The 12,157-nt window shown below is 51.5% G+C and overlaps 1 protein-coding gene across 3 annotated transcripts in view; it reads left to right on the forward strand.

The window, feature by feature from the left end:
- Window positions 1-12,157, forward strand: part of ATP2B2 (ATPase plasma membrane Ca2+ transporting 2) — a 351,712-nt gene that overhangs the window by 38,163 nt on the left and 301,392 nt on the right. The window lies entirely within an intron of this gene.

Consider the following 12,157-nt stretch of genomic DNA (forward strand, 5'->3'; position numbering starts at 1 on the left):
ACCGGAATGCTTTACCAAAAGCTCAGATGGAAAAGGGCTGGGGGGATCAGGAAACCCAGGGAGGAGCCACCGCAGTCATCTGGGCAGGAGGCTGGGATGTGGGCAGCAGCTGCGATGGGAATGAAAGAGAGCGGCCGGACTTGAGAGCAACTTGGATGTGATGAGTGAACGGGGTGGGGCGGGGGGAGGCGGTATCCGGGTGACTCCTAGGTTTCTGGTTTAGGCATCTGGGCATTTACTCGCGGCTTTTCCTGCGAAGGGGAGACTGGAAGAAGACTAAAATTTGTGGGAAAAGATGAATGTTTTCTTCCTCCCCAAATTAGGCAAAGGCAGCCTTCTCCATTTCCTTTTATTTTCAAGGCACCTGGGAGATCAGATACCTTTGCTCTTGTGTTTCCAACGATCTTTTATCATCTCTCTTACCTCTGCGAGAAGGCAAATTAAAAACATGCCCAGCAGACCCAGGTCCGAGGATCACAAAAGAGTTTTGGTGAAGTAGGATTAGTCCCTAAGTCTCAGCAAAGCTCGTGGGGTCATGCCAGGCGGAGGGGGGCCTAAACCTGCAGAGAAGCCGAGTCCCATGACCAGGGAGCTGTGCAGAGGTGCCCTTGGGTGACGCCTGCTTGTCGCAGACACCAGTCTTTCAGGAAAGGAGCTCCGGCCTTCATGAGTGAGTAACTCACTGGCCCTGGGGTGGGGGGCCAGGCGAGAGGGGCTTTGCTTTGGGGGGAGCGGACGTGTCGGGTGGGGTCTCCTTGGGGACCCCAGAGGCTGCTCTGTTTTAAGAACAAATCAATCCTCACAGCCACAGGGCCCTGGGGGGCTACGGGAACAGGAGACGTGATCTTCCCACCAGAAAACTGCCAGGGGGGCGACAGATGCCCAGGATGCAGGGACACAGGGTCCCGGCTCCGGAGTGAAGCAGATCAGGGTTCAGACCCCGTGGACCACTCCTTGGCTCTGGGACCTTGCCCTGGGCTTCTGTTTCCTCATCTGCAACATGGGGGCGATGCCCTTCCTGAGCTTTCAGGGGAGCTGCGAGCCGTCACCGCGCCCCCTTGTAAAATGCTCGCTTGTGTTGCTGGCGCACGGGCTCTGAGGCGAGTTGGTGCCTTTATAAGACAGTATCAGTAACCTCAAGGCGTTCCCTCACTCAGTAACGTCCTTCCGTGAACGATGGAGGGGACCCAGTCCTGTCCTCGGAGAGCCCAGAGTCTCCTGATAAAGGGTCATACCTCGGCCTCCACTCCCTCAGGGGCAAGAGGGAGGCGGCGGGGGGAGTGATCCTGTCAAGGCCCCGACCAGGTGTGTGGTGTAGCGGGTGAAGCATGATCCCTCGCGTCCCCTGCTGTGTCTGTGCTCCCCTCCCCCAGCAGTGGTGTGCTTTTGCTTCAGATTCCTGCACCTGCGACTCTTCTTTGGCCCTTGGTTGGGTTCCTGGAGCAGACTTGCCAGCACCTGCAGAACCAAAAATGCCTGGGAGTTTATGTCCCCTCTTGTGGGGGGGGGGGTGCCCTTAGGTGGTGCCTGGTGGGTGTGGGAGGGTGAAAGCCCAGCTCCCTTCCCTGGGCCCGGCAACCCAGAGATGTGATCCCAACCCCCACCCCCGCCCAGAGCTCCCTGCAGCATCGGGCTGGAGCTGCTGCCAGAGGTGACACCCTTGCTCCCCGCTTCGTGTCTCTGTCCTGCTTCCCCCTCCCTTACTGGTCTCCCCTGAGAGTGCTCCCTTTATACATCCCTCATATGGGAATCCTCCTCTTAGGGTCTTCAGTAAGGGGCACTGTTTTCCCATTCTCCAGATGAGGGAACTGAGGGGCAAGACGCTTCAGCCGCTTTCTCAGGTGTCCCACAGCCAGCGGTGGCTGAGCCGGGCCTTGGGCCAATTGTGGTCTGACTCCACAGCCCAGGTTTTTTCCATGCCACAGCATGTGATAAGGGCTAATGCAGAGAGAGATATCAATTTCCAACTGAGGCCAGAGGAAGGGGCAGCAAATTGTCATGTTTGGGCTTGAGAGCCAGTGGTGTATGGCTGGCACTGAGCAGCCCTTGGAAGCACAGGTGGGGTTTTTTTAGATGGAAATGGTGGGAATGGCACTGTAGGAAGAGGAACAGCATGTGCAAAGGCACGGGGGTATGAGAAACACTGCTTCTTGGGGAAGTACATGTGCCCCCTTCTTCCAGCCTTATCATTTCTCACCTCCTGACTGCTTCCCTGCTTCCACCCCAAGCCCCTCCAATCTGTTCTCCAAACAGAAGCAGCCAGAGCTGTCTTTTTAAAATGTAAATCTGATCATGTCTCACTGAGCCTCCTCCAAAAATAAAACCTTCAATGACTTCCTCTTCCACTTAAAAAAAAAGAAAAAAACAGTCTAAGCATCTTTCTGTGTCCAACCAGCCCTGGTGATCTGGCTCAGCCAGCCTCTGTCCTCATTTCCTGCCCTGCCCCCCTTCACACACTCCAGCCACCTTGGCTGATTATGTTTTCTGAACACTGTAAGCTTGTTCCTGCCCCAGGGCCTTTGCACTTACTGTGCTCTCTTCTGGAGGAAGAAACTTTCTTCCTCCTGATCCTCACAGGTCTGGCTTCTTTTTGTCCTTGAGGTCTCAATATACATCATGCCTTAGGGAAGTCACACCCCAGCCCATTGCCCTGTTGGATTCCTTCATAATACTTCTGACAGCTCCAGTCATTGGACTTGTTCGGTTGTTCTGTTGTCTGTCTCACATCTCTCCACTGGAATGTGAGCTGTCTGAGGGCAAGGACCTTGTCTCCCTCACCTCTTTATCTCAAGTGCCTCTAGCAGTGCCTGGCGGATAGTAGGTGCTCAGGAATCAGTGCTGCCTTTGACTGGTGTGTGTGGAAGGATCATTGACAGGAAGGGCCAGAGCTAGGTGGTGAAAGGCTTTGAATGTCAAGGTAAGGCATTTGGACATTATCCTTTGAGTAATAAGGAGCTACCCATTATGGCCGCTGCCTCCGCCAGTTCCAGTACTGAGGGGAAGGTTAGATGGATTGGTTAGATGCATTGGCTCTCAGTCTGAAAATGGACTGGACGCTTCTCCCTGTGCTCAATTCCAGCCCCATCCTGTTTTAGGGGGTACAAAGGAGAACTGATGGACAGAAGTTGGCCCAGACCCGTGGAGAGGTACAGTCCCCTCCCACTAGAGCCCCCATCTCTTTGCTCCCCAGACACTGCCTCCCCATCTTTCCCCCCACCACCCTCCTTCCTCAAACCCCTCCACCCATGCCACCCCTACTGCCTATGAACTAAGTCAGATGCCTTATTCAAGTTTCTCCAGAAACTTTAACCCATCCCTGAGGACATCACTGTGCAACTAAAAGCTTATTTTGCTTGGGCTCATCAATCGAGGGTTTATTTTCCTTGCCCTCAGATATGTTTCCAAAAGGAAAAAGGTTTTGTCCTTTCATGGCATTGGCTTGTAACGAGTTGGAAAGGGTTATTAAGTGTGCCAATTAATTGTAAATCAAGCGTTGACAGAGAAGAAGGTGGCGTGTGACTTGGATAGATGTTTTAAATCAGGTTTCCACAGTTTATCATGGGGAGGTTTTCTCCTGGTATTCCTGAAAGCAGGTACTGAGTCAGGCTGTTTAAAAGGAAGGAAGGAAGAGAGGCAGGGAGGGAGGGACTTCTCTCAGTAAGAGGAAATACAGAGGATAGCTTCCAAAGTGGCTAAGTGGGAGGGCAGGTACCGAGAGGGCTACGTGGGCAGGTGACTCCAAAAAAATGAGGGAACATGGGGCTGTCCTCCGACTGTCATGTGGTCTGAACCACCTGGGGTCCAGGTACACTGCAGAATGGGATGGGCCCTGAGGGCTTGCAACTCTGGTGCCTCCCAGGTAATGCTGACGCTGGTGGTCCATGGACCACACTTCAGTAGTAGGGGTCTAGGGGACTAGAGTGCAGCGGATGCAGGCAGGTTGAATTCTTCTGGAGTACCTGGGGAATTTGAAAAGTAGAGTTCATTTGTCCTAATGTTGGGGATTCTGATGGAGCGGGTCTGGGGTGGGGCCTGAGAGTTTGCATTTCTGACCTGCTCCCAGGTGGGGCCAGTGCTACCGGGGCGTGGACTACATTAGGTCTTCGAGAAGAAGGTCAGGCCGGGGAGTTGAGGAACTGAGAGGCCAGACTGTCTTAAAGGACTTCAAATCCCAATAGTGGTAGAGGGAGGAGCCTGGAGGGAGAAGGGAAAGGGAGGAGCAGAGGGAAGCTAAGAATGATTGGTACAGTTGAAGCTGAGCGAAGTTGTGTCCAGCAAGTACATAGCTTGGGCATTTCCATTTGACCACCATAATTCTAAATATTGTACCTTGACCTGTGGCCAAGCTGGTTCTTTGTGACTTGTCAGTCCTTTTATTTACTAGTTCTAGCTTATAGGAAAGCTAAAATGGCAGCATTTAAAAACTAGGTGGGGCTCCCCTGGTGGCGCAGTGGTTGGGAGTCTGCCTGCCGATGCAGGGGACACGGGTTCATGCCCCGCCCCGGTCCGGGAAGATCCCACATGCCGCGGAGCGGCTGGGCACGTGAGCCATGGCCGCTGAGCCTGTGCGTCCGGAGCCTGTGCTCCGCAGTGGGAGAGGCCACAACAGTTAGAGGCCCGTGTACCACAAAAAACAAAAACAAAAACAAAAAAAACTAGGTGGGTCCCTTAAGCGCTCCCAGGCCCGAGGGGCCCCTGGTGACAGCTCCTGGAATGGAGGCGTGGTGACCAGGAGGCCACGTCACCATCCCTATGGGGGTGTTTCTCTTGCCCTGAAGGTGAATTGAACAAGCCACACAGGGAGCCTGTGGATAGCATTACATTATAGTCCCACCTTGTTTCTTCCCCCAAATGGCTCACCCACAGCCAGTGAAAATTGAGCACTTTTAAGTCTTGAAAAGAATGTTCCCAGGATGGATTGATGGGATAAGAGTTGCTGCTTCCAGCCTTCCACCCTACCTGCTCCGGGGCACACCAGTGAACGGAAGTCAAGTCAGCGGTGCCCTGTCATAGCCCCCTTGTGGGACTCGTGCCCACCGGCTGCTCTAAGTGCTTGCCATAGAAATACCCAGTAGCAGACATTCCCTTTCTTTTCTTTTCTTTTTTTTGTATTGGGGTAAAATATACATAACATAAAATTACCATTTTAACCATTTTAGATATACAGTTCAGTAACATTAAGTATAATCATGTTGTTGTGCAACCATCCCCAGAAGTCCACTCATCTCCAGAATTGTTTTCATCTTCCCCAACTGCAACTCTGTATCCATTAAACACTAAGTTCTCATTCACATCTGCCCCTGCCCTTGGTAACCACCATTCTACTTTCTGTCTGTACGAGTCTGACTGCTCTAGGGATCTCGTGTAAGTGGAATCATACAGTATTTGTCCTTTTGTGTCTGGCTTATTTCACTTAGTATAATGTCCTCAAGGTTCATCCATGCTGTGGCATGTGACAGAGTTTTATTCCTTTTTAAGGCTGAATAATATTCCACTGTGTACGTAGAGAACACATTTTGTTTATCCATTCAGCCATCGATAGACGCTTGGGTTGTTTCTACCTTTTGGCTGCTATGAATGTGGGTGTGCAAGTGTCCATGCGAGTCCCTGCTTTCAGTCCTTCTGTGCATATACACAGGAGTGGAGTTGCTGGAACGTGTGGTCTTCTACTTTTAATTGTTTGAGGAACCTCCATACCGTGGTCCACAGTGGCTGCATTTGCTGCCTTCCTCCAAGTACTTATGCAGCCAGGAGCTCCTTGGATTCAGGTCACCCTGTACCGCCAGTATGTGGTGTTAAAACAACACTTAAATGACTAAGTTAAGGCTAAACTCTAGTTTGCTAAAGTAAACATAACCGGAAATGGGACCTGTCTGCTTTGTGGGTTTGAAAGATTTTCCGTTACAACTTCACCTCATGTCTGACCCCTAGAGGAGATTGACAACGCTTATTTTCCTTGATGTAATTACGGATGTGTGATAGATTTCTCTGGAAATGATGGAAACCTTTCTGCCTGAGGATGGCCCGGAGCATCTGCCCTTCTGGGCAGTATGTAGGGTCATCAGCCATCAAAGACCATTCGCACCACCCAGGCCACATGTGGGGCTGGAGTGGACACAAGAAAGCCCGTTTATTCATTGATGATGAAAAATAGCCCCGTTTTTCTGGATCAGAATATTCTCTCCTTAAAGCCCTAGGTTCTGTGGGAAAACAATTCAGTATAGAAGGCCATTGAATGATTTACCACAGAATCACTCTTATCTGACCAGAAACCTGAGACTGACACGGTCCGTGCATTCTCCCCTGGTTTACAGGGTTATGTGGGTATCAGAAGATAGCCCCACATTGAAGCAGGGGAGTGAGATGGAAGGAGTGTGGGTTGACATCAGCTAAAGGACTCCATCTCTCAGTGGGCAAGGGCTGGCCCAAAGATTACAACCCTTGATGCTAGCAAAACTCTCCTACTACCTTCATCCACCCACCCACCATCCCTACATCTGTATGTCAGTCCATCCAACCATCCATCCAGTTCATCCCTGAGCTGAGTAAGAGCGTGAGTAAGAGTTAACTAGTCCAATACTACAGAGAAGAATGCTCCAAGCTGAGGGAACAGTCTGTGCAAAGGGCCTGTGGGGGGAGGGAGTTTGTCAGCCAGTAGGCCTGGATCAGGGAGATGAACAGGAGAATGGCACAGGAAAAGGCTGCAGGGATAAGCAGAGGCCAGACCACGCAGTCGTGTGGGAGACCCTAGGGAGTTCTGACTGTACCAAGGATAACCAACCGAACGTTCTGTGATGATGGAAATGTTCTGCAGTTGTGGGTGCAGTATAATAGCCAGTAGCCCCATGTCACTAATGAGCACTTGAAATGTAGATAATACGACTAAGAAACTGAACTTCTGTTTTTATTTCATTTTATTTCGTTTAAAACGGTGGGAGTTCATGTGCAGTGTCTTAGCAAGGGGTGAATCAACGTGATCACAGTCGTCTGGGGCTGCTGAGTGGAGAATGGATTGGGAAGGGGATGGGAGGATGCAGGGGTACCCAGGAAGGAGGCTTCTGTAGTGGTCCAGAGAAAAGGAGTCGTCACCTGGGCTGGGGAAGGGGTGAGATGAAGGCAGAGAAAAGACCAGGGATGGAAAACCAGCAGGACTTAGTAGTGAAGGAGATGGTGATTTGGAATCGGAGGCGTCAGGATAATTCCCAGTCTCTGGCAAACACAGCAGGATGGAGAGTGGTGCTTTCTCTGAGGCAGGGACCCCTGGAGGAGGACCAGATTTAGGGAGTTTGGGGGTCCTGAGTCCTGCTTGGGTCACAATGGGCGCAAGTGGCTTTTGAGTTGTCTGACAGGAAATGCCATTGGGAGTTGGAGCTCAGGGGAGAAGTATAGGTCAGAAATAGAAGGTGGGGAGTCATTTGTGAGTGGGTAGAAATTGAGGCCCAGCGTGTGGGTGGGGGAGGGGACGGCATAGGCCCCAGCCATGAGGGCCTCAGCCGCGGTGCTGGGCGCAGGTAAGTGCGTCCATAGAGTGATGGAGAAGGCACGGCCAGAGACGTGGGAGGAAACCCAGGATGGGATTGGTCGTGGAGGCCGAGGGAAGAGATTGTTTCCTGTTGGAGGGTGGGGAGTGGTGGCAAGAGCTCGTGAGAGGACAGAGCCACGTGCATCCAAGATGTGGGTGTGGAAGCTAGTGGTGACCTAGCTCAAGGGCAGTCAGCTGGGGACAGCCCGCGTCTGCCTCTGGGCTCTCCCACTTCTGCAGCGCATGTCTGCCCAGCATGTCACATCTTTGGCTTCCAGTAACTTCCATGGAGTTACAGTCAACACTTACAGACTTGGGAACTGACTGAAGGTGACTTTGGGTTGCTTTTACAGTGAGGCTCTTGGCCAGACTCTGGTTCCCTCTTTTCCATCGTATGATAACCCCCAAGTGCTGAAAGCAGTATTGATCTGTCACAAAGAAGGTAGGCCCCCCACATCTGGTTATAAAGGCATCTGGCTCTGCCCCGTTGTCTCTTTAATTTAGCTTAATTAATCTGCATTTCCACCATCCTCATTCCCACCGAGAGCATGAACGACTGAGAACTTCCTTCTGAACTCCACATCTGGTCCCCTCTGTGTTCTGCTCCTGCATAGATGTCATTCACCCCACTTTTCCCAGTCATTTCCGTATGTGTTAGGACACTTTTGATTGTTGGGGATAGAATCCAATTCTGGTTTCCATATGCAAAATGGGGGAATTGGCATGCTGCAAAGAACCCATTCATTCACTCATTCATTCATGTATGCATTCATTTATTCATTCAGTGTTCCAGCTGTGTGCCAGGCACTGTTCTGGGCACAGGGGAGACAGTCAATAAACAAACAAGTAAAGCACCGTGTATGTTACATGGTGATAAGTGCTGTGGAGACAGATAAATCAGGGAAGAAGTATTGGGTGTGATAAGGGAGAGGGTTGCGGTTTTCAAACAGGGCAATCAGGGGAAGCCTCACTGAGGTGGGCACATTTGAACAAGGCCTGGAAAGGAGTGAAGGAGAGAGCCATGAGGATGGCTGAGGCAGGAGTGGGCCTGGGTGTCTGCAGACCAGTGTGGCTGGAGTGTTGGGGAGAGGAATATGGTGGATGACAGCAGAATGGCAGTGGGATGTGAGAGGTCATTGCAAGGACTTTGCTTTCATTCTGAAGGCAATGGGAAGCCATTGGAGAGTTTCAAGCCAAGAAATCACCTGATGTGACTTGCGTTGAACAGGACCTGTCCTATTAGGAGGAGGCCTAGGGCAGAAGCAGGGAGACCACGATGCCATAATCCAGGACAGAGATGATGGTGGTGGAAAGAGACAGTAGGTAGTGGTGGAGACGGTCAGACTCTGGATAACTTCTTAAAGGTGGACTGGATGTGGGAGAGGTCTCAAGGATGACACCAAGCCTTTGAGTTTGAGAACTGGAAAGATGGAGTTTTCATTAACAAAGGTGGAGAAGATGATTAGAAAAGCAGGGTGGGGAGGAGTATCAGGAGTTTGGATTTTGGATATATTAAGTTTGAGATGCCTGTTAGGAATCTAAGAGGAAATGTCAAACAGGTGTGTGGCTACAATGGTCCAGGCTGGAGATATATATTAGGGAGTCATCAGCATAGAGAAGGTCTTTAGATGGGGTGAGATCGTCTAGGCAGTGAATGTACATAGAGAAGAGGACCAAGAACCCTGGAAGATTCTCTGGCTCTGCCTATTCTGTTCCTCTCTGTTTCTAAGACTTTCATCTTTTGTTCTTACCATCAACTGCCCTTTACCGTCCGTCACTCTACCCAGGCATCAAGAACATCTGAGTTTACCAGTCCTAAGTTTTGACCACAAGAAAGGAGAGGCTAACTTCCCTTTGTCAATTCAAGTTCTGAAATCTCAGGGAAGGAATCTGATTGGTCTAGTTGGGTCAGGTGCCTACCCCTGAACCAATCAGCTTTGCCAGGACATGGAGTCTTGCTATGTACATATGGTGCTCCCTCATTAACCATGTGGGTTCAGTGAAGTGAGGCACAGTTCCCTGAAATGGCTGGGCGTACTGGGCAGACACAAGTGCAGTAGGGTTTTCAAACATGGATTTAAGGGCACAGAGGTGACTTTCCCTGCAAGAAGACTGGCCAGCAAGACGTGGACCGTGGAATGCCTGTGTGAGGCGTGCCTCCTGTCTATAGACCATCACCGTCCCTTCCCTCAGCTCCTCAACTGGCCCAGCTTTGCTGGAGCGCGTCATTTGATGGAGCCGATTCTTGGCTGACTACTGCCCCTGTGGCTTCTACTGATGCTACTGTCATCCTCTCAGCGCCTCAGTGAGCCCAGCAGTCTTCATGTTGATTTCTCTGCTGATTTGCTGACAAGGCTGTTTTCAACCTTCTCCCAACTTTGGCTCCCGAGAGCACCCATCTCTGCAGCCCAAAGCACCCCCTGCTTTGCTGCTAGTCCTTCATGTGATTCCCATGTTATGCCATCTTGTCAGGAATACATCGTGGAGGAAAGGAGAGAGCAGCCTGGAATCACATGATGAGGACCACTGTGAATGAACTTCATCATCTTCCCTTTACACCTTTTCCGGATGTGTGTCCTCCCTTCCCTCTGTGAAGGCAGGCGTCTCCTTTTCTGCACTTCTCTGGACTTCACCCCTGAGTTTTATCTCCTCATCTGCCCATTCTTTTATTGATCACCATAAACTTCTTTTCCTTTCTTCTCAGACATGCTCAGGCTTCCTCTACTGAGGGAAAAATACTCCTTCCTTTGGTGCTTTCACTGTACAAGAATCATCTTTTAGCCTCTCCTTCCTTCTCCAGCCTGAGTTGCCGAAAGAGAGCTCTCCATCTGCTGCCCACCCCGCCAGCAGGGCGCCCACCCCATCGTGGACAGACCCAGGGGACCCTTTTCCTTTCCGTGCTCCCCAGAGCAGCTGTGGTCAGGTGGCGGAAGGCAGCCCCACCCATCCTCTTCTCCATGGAACTCTGTTCCTCGGCTTCTGTAATGGCAACTTTTGAACCTAGATGATTGGGGGAGAGAGAAGACAATTTTCCAGTCAGATGTGAGGATGCTTTCCCATCCCCCCCAGCCTGAATCCCACCACTCACCTTGCCCTTTCCCAGACTGACCTACCCAAGGACCCTGCGCAGACCTCCTCCCACCCCCAAGTTTACTTTTATGAGGCCATTTCTGAGCCAATATTGTCTTCTCCTGCAGAAACCCTCCACATGGGCTGGACACAACTCGAATCTCTTTCCCTACAATCCTTCCCCTTCCCAAATCCTTGCACTGCGTAAGGGGCTGCCCACACTCACGCTCACCCCAGTCACCCCCAGCACGTGCCATGCGCCAAAGCCCCGCCGCTTTGCTGAATCACAGCATCACATAATGTCCCTTTGTAGTCCCTCATTCACCTGGTGATTAATCACATCCTGCTGTACCCCATCTCTGATGCTGCTGATTTACAGGGCGCTTCATGCCTTGTATTATTATGTAACTCCCCACGTGCTGTCTCTTCAACCTGAATTAAGTTCCGGTGGGGGCTGGGAGGGGAGCAGGCAGGGGTGCCTTATCTGTCTCTGAATCCTCCCAAGCTCTTAGCAGAGTGGCTCACACAGAAGAGGCTCAATAAGTGCGTGATGATTGATGGGCTTGCTTTTGGTTTTCCTCCAGCCCATCCTTTATGCTGCTGTCAAAAAAGTCTTTCTCGAGGATTGTTCTCATTACATAACTCATCTGGCTCCCTTGATTTCGTCCTCCAGCATTATTGAGTGTTTGCTGGGTGGGTGGTACCGGGTAGGGACTCTGGGGGTGATGAAGAGGCGAGTGAAGAAACAGCTGTAGAGGCCTCTGCAGGAAACAATTGGACGCAGAGACATACACGGAATTGAGGGATGAATGGAGGGCCATGGGAAGTCAGAGAAATGGAGGTGTCCTCCCAAGCTCTGATCATCCAGGCTGACTTTGGGAGGTAGAAGGGCTTGAGCTGATCTCTCAGATGGGTAGGTTTGGGACAGGAAGAGATGAAGGGATTCCTGGCAAGGAGAATTTGAGGAGCAAAGTGATGCAGCTGCTAGGGCCATCATTGCAGCATCCTAGGAGTCTATAGATTTCAGGAGGGTCATCAACGTCCCCAAGCAGGCAATTCGCCCAGCTCATATATGCAAACTTGCACAATGACTCCAGTCAGAACCCTCTTGACACCGATTTGCTGTCCCATCTCCCGCCAGTTTGCCCCCAGTCCTGTCACTGTGGCAGCCCTCAGCCCCTGATATGCTGTGGCATCTGAATCCAGAGAGGCAGAAGGGTGGACTTCGGGTGCTTGTCTCTGGGCAGGGTGGTTCTGGGGCCCCTGGTCGCCTGTGATTGACAGCATCTGCCAAGCAGCCCTGAGCAAAGCTCTGTGCCTCAATGTCTTTGCAACAGGGACCCTGCTGGGGGCCAGGCAGGTCCTCCCACGTTCCATGGGGCCGTGTCAAAGATCCTGTGCGTGCCATGGTCCCCCAAACACAGGAGGGTGAGCCTCCTGGTCCCCGCTTTGACTCTATCCTAGTCACAGAAGGAGACTCTGAAATGTTCTGGGATGAAAGGACTATCACCCCAGCAGGAAGCAGCTATAGATGAAGGAGAGATGGGGACCGTGTGCAGGGTGTGT

The sequence above is a fragment of the Globicephala melas genome, chromosome 11 (genome assembly GCF_963455315.2).
Source record: "Globicephala melas chromosome 11, mGloMel1.2, whole genome shotgun sequence".
Taxonomy (NCBI): Eukaryota; Metazoa; Chordata; class Mammalia; order Artiodactyla; family Delphinidae; genus Globicephala; species Globicephala melas.